The sequence below is a fragment of the Dreissena polymorpha genome, chromosome 3 (genome assembly GCF_020536995.1).
Source record: "Dreissena polymorpha isolate Duluth1 chromosome 3, UMN_Dpol_1.0, whole genome shotgun sequence".
Classification (NCBI taxonomy): Eukaryota; Metazoa; Mollusca; class Bivalvia; order Myida; family Dreissenidae; genus Dreissena; species Dreissena polymorpha.
Window position 1 is genome coordinate 133,133,763 of NC_068357.1, and position 5,545 is coordinate 133,139,307.

The window sequence follows — 5,545 nt, forward strand, 5'->3', positions numbered from 1 at the left end:
ATTTCAATAAAACGTATGAAAAACATTCTTACCGTTCTTGCCTTTACATAATGCATCAAAACTGACTGTCCAGCGCCGTTTTAAACCTTTGTTTACATTCATTTTAACTGGCAGACATTTTAAACACACGAGTGATTTCATTGGTCAAATTCGAAGGCGTGTTTTTACACCTGAAGATTTCATTCATAAATCGGATCTAATCGTTGGCAAGTTGGTCACGCGAGTTGTGTACCTTGTTTATTCTTTAATGTTGACCCAGCATTTGTAAAAATATACAAGATATGTACATTTCCAGAACGGAAATTCATTTCTGCGCTGAATAAGATCAATTCTATGGAAATCGCTGCACAATGTATTAAGTTATGTCTAATCAAAGCGACGCATCCTGTTTTTGGGTGATCTTGAGTTGGATACCTTGTTATATATATAATATGCGACGTGACAAAATCCACCTTATGGTCAATGGGAAGTAACTGAGTAAATCGTCATGAAATGACGTCGTTAAATTCAAAAACTATTTATAGCGCCATTTTAAACACGGAAGTGTATTTCTGTTTACGTTCACTGTCAAAATTTCAAGGAATATGTCACAAGAAGATGAAGAATTGCAGGTAAGACTTTATGTTTTTTACATGTTATATTTAACCGTGAAACCTTTAATTTCCTTCTGAAAATACACAGTATTTGTTTTTGTTTTTTGCAAAAAAAATCATGTAGGAAACGCAGTCAATCAAAAACATTTTTTGTTCGTGTTTTTATATATCGATTATTACAATATATTTTAAATTCGGTATAGCTAAGCTCTTTTAGCCTATGGATTTTGTTCAAAATTAGAGATTTACGTATATTCAAGTTGATTAAGATCGGACTAACAAGACAAGTTTTAAATCTTAAATATACTGTGTTTTTTAATGTGTTCATAGCGCAGTCGGTAAGCTCGCAGTACTTAGGTATAATGAAGATATCGCGTATTGTGGTATAACGAAGATCGTGTTTCGATACTCCGCGGGGACAATTTTTTTTCGTGTATTCATTGCAAACCGCGTTGAAACAGAAGTGTTCACCGTCAAATGTACACCATTCATAATATTTTACATTTTGCTTTCGCAGGAACTGGAATCGCTACTCTCGGATCACTTTGGAAGGACGCCCGCAAATTCCCAAGAAATACATGAAGAAACATCCGAAGACAGGGATGAACAGTCTGACTTTCCTTTAGAAGAGGAGTGTGAAGTTGTCATTGGGTGTCGTGCTAGGTCGTACCTATCCTCTGTAGACCAAGATTCTGCTGAATGTAGCAGCGATGTAGAGTATGAAACCCATAATGAAGAAGTTAGTGCGAGAGATTTTATTAGAAATGGATACGGCTGTCAATTACGTTGTATTACAAAATTCAGCTATGAGGACGTCCTCTCACATATGCTTGATGTACAGGCGTTAGAAACACAAGAAAAGGAGTTGAGTATAATGGCACTTCTTAAGGTACCAGACACAGAGAGGAATTCCAAGGGTGAAAAGCGACAAAGGATTCGGCCAACATTTCGGATGAATGGAATGGTAGTATGCCGACAGACATTCTTACTAGTGTATTGTCTTTCTGTAGACAAACTTAAGGCTCTCCAAAAACATGTTCGTGAAAAGGGTGTTGTGCCGAGAGTCCACGGCAATACTGGACGAAAACCCGCTCATGCCATTTCATATGACGATGTTCTGCGCGTCGTTCGATTTATACAGAATACGTCTAATGAAAGGGGTATTCTTCAGCCTGCTGCTCCGCGAGGCATTGACAATTTCCCTCCTGTTTACCTGTCTGCGGAAACAACCGAATTGGCCCTGAACGAAGAACTATATTTTAACAGTAATAGGTATTGTTCATACCATTACAGGAAAGGGAAGTGTACAATGAATGCCTGCGTAAGAGTTCGAAAGAAAATTTTGTCCACTTCAACTTTGACTTCAGTCAAAGTGTAACTATGTCCCACCATGCACGCCAGATGGGACCGTTGTACTTCTACAGCTTGCGGAAGTTCCATATATTTGGAGTACGGATAGATGGCCAATTTTCTTGTTGATGAGGACCAGACCATAGGACAGGACGGCAGCCAGGCTCATGGACCGGATTCAGTTATTTCTATGCTTGACTGGGTAATGTCAAATTATGAAACGTAAAACGACGCATGCTCCATCCATACAGATAACTGTCCAGGTGCGTGATTTATTTCATTATGTAACACTATGGCATTTTGAGGATTTTACTTATTTAGTAATTCATATAAAATTTACTACACGCTTTTAATAGTATATTTGTCGTTTTGCTTTATTATGGAGTCACTTTGTTTTCCGATGCAGTTAATGCAGTTTTCTTTTAATGAGTCGGATGTTAAACCGACCTAATACGGCCACCCAAAGTCATTTTACTCAGTAAAGCGGGTGGGCCATTCTATGTATGATCGTCCTGTCTATTTTTAGATAGCATTAACGTGACAGGCATAGCTTAAACGGCGTTTAATGCATGTGCGTAAAGTGTCGTCCGAGGTTAGTCAGTGCAGTCCGCTCAGGCTAATCAAGGACGACACTTTCCGCTTTTATGATATTTTTACATTTAAAGAAAGTCTCTCTTGAGCAAAAATCCATTTAAGGCGGAAGTGTCGTCCCTGATTAGTCTGTGTGGACTTCACAGGCTAATCTTGGAAGACACTTTACGCATATTCTCATCTATCCTTTAAAGTGCATGCGCTAATTTATAAAAAGACCGATTAAGATAAGACTTTAAATGTAATTCATTTAAATAAAGAACATCCTACATATATCTTAGACAAAACCGTGTTGAGAAATTTATTTATATAGCAATTTTATTTTCTATAGCAGAACAAAAACAAGTTTGTCGTGGGTTATTTAATGTGGAGGGTCATGACAGGGAAACACAGGAAGATACAATACCAAATGCAAATTCCAGGTAAATCGTTTGCATAAATAGTATGTCCATTGCTTACATGTATAAGTAAAATCCTTGATGCAATTAGTTTAAAATAAAAGTTCAAATCACATTTTTTATTTAGATCAAATACTTTTACAGATATAATCAATCGATAGGTCATTGCAACAATAACCCAAGTGGTGTTAAATTGTGTTACTATTGCACTTACCTGACACAGTGTGTATGTACTAATAACTTAATGTTTTAAATAAATATAAAACTAGAATAATCGTACCATTTTACAGGGCATGCAAGGTGTTAAGTCGACTCGGGTTTGGCGCACATCAAGATGAAGTACCGCCGCCATGATTGTGAAACCAGAGAACAGCTTGCGGAAATAGTAGAAGGGTCTTCCGTAGGTAACATGGCTATATCTTATCCACAGTGGTCCTAGCGCGCTTGGAAGGAGTTTCTTGGACAACATTTTAAGTCCGTAATCGGCATAAGGTAATTATTTTACATGTCAAAACAGATCAATGATTTAAGATTCATAGAGACATATAATCATTTTATAGAAAACGTAGCGCTGCCCTTGCACATTTGATTTATCGTAAATAGTAAACGCATTCTTGTCTCATTCCAGAAAATTCCAGTACTTCAGGTTTGAGGAAGACAAACCAGGTGTCGTCACTGTCAAAACAGCGGCTGCTGCGAAGGAGACAGAAATAAACATTCTAAAAAATAAAGAAGTTCGCTTTGAATCTCAAGAGATTCCACGGGTTTTTCAGCCGGGTGGTTTGAGTGCAGCAAAGAAGACCTACTTCGAGAAGACACTGCGGCCTTGTGTGAGGAATGCGAATAAAAAACCCCACTAAATATCGATTTTGACTTTTAAAAAGTATTTAATTGAAAATACGGTTAAATCAGTTCATAGTGTAGTTGACTTGGAACATTTCGCAGCTCATTTGTTTGTTTTTATGTTTAAATGGTACTTGTGTATGGGTGTGTGTATTGATTACAAATTGCTATCACCTGTTATGGATTGTAACGTATAAGATATAGTCATTAAATCAGTAGTCGATGTGCCAATAAGCGAATCTTTTATGAATAACGTCAGTTAAAATAACGTCGCGGAGAATTTTACGACGTCGCTTTGCAAATACGTTAACAACGTATTTTATAAACGTTCATATCAATATCAATATTGAACGCATTAACAAAGTAGACATACCGTTGTAATCAGAAATCATTGAACTACTCGAAAAAGTATAAAACTCAAAATCGATTTTTTTTACCATTAGGTGTATTTTCTCACGTCGCTTCCCATATATATAATGAAATTATAACGAAACATCAACTTTTTTGAAAAAAATATTCCACTATCAATATATATATATATATATATATATATATATATATATATATATATATATATATATATATATATATATATATATATATATATATATATATATATATATATATATATATATTGATAGTGGAATATTTTTTCAGAAAAGTTGATGTTTCGTTATAATTTTATTATTTATCATTGAAAATGATGTTTTCGCTTATTAAAATCATAGCCACACGCTAACCACCTGTGATTTATAACAGCATTTAAGACACAGGAGGCGGTAAGTTAAGCTTTTTCTTTCCCTATGAAAGCTGGTGCAAAAAAATCATGCAAGTTACTGACATTTGCTTTTCTGGAATCAAAGATAGTCTGTTTTGTGGCCGGGTAGTTATCGAGCTCGATATCATCGGATATACATCATCTATAAATTGAACTGGGTTTCTTATATTCTATTATTCAAATTAAAATATGTTTTAATGCGTAACATAATTAAAATATTGTTGACTTAATCCATGCGTGATCGCCGTAACCATTTCATATCATTTAATGACACTGGGAGGGATTGTTTGGCGTTTCGAAAAGTTTGTTATTAAAATTGCATAACTCGGAAATAACAAGGTAAGGTATAAAATCATTCAATAAATTATCAAACAAATGTTTTCCACTCGAAGGTGGTTTATCCGAATTGAAAGACTATCGCTTTAGCCATGCTGTCACATATTTCACCATTAATATGTTTGTAAGTCGATGTCCATCCACTTGTAAACATAAATTTTAACGAAAGCAACATACACGCACATAATTATTTCATCCTCTTGAATTGTTTAAAACTAATTATTGCACCAATCCTATAAGGCCCATTTTTTTAAACGGATACATAATATTTAGATCTTTGAAAAGCGTTTGAAAATTGTTCCTCAATATGAAAACAACTCCATTTAAGCCTTAAGAAAGCGAATTAGAATATCAATAATAAAACAATATTGACATCTGTTTTAGGGTAAAGAATAATTGTGCAATATTATGTTACAAATAGTTTGAATGTTATGTGTTCCATTAAAACAATACGTAGAAGTTTTATTTTTATATTATGTCGACGTGTATTAACCTTTGCTTAACTTAAGTTAAAATCGAATAAATAGTTCTGTAAACTTAAATTTATCACTAATGAATTGTAACTCTCTACTGTATAAAAATGAAGATCATTTTAATCTTACTTTCTTCACATGAAAACGGTCTCCATCCTAGTGAACACTCTTTGCAATATCCAG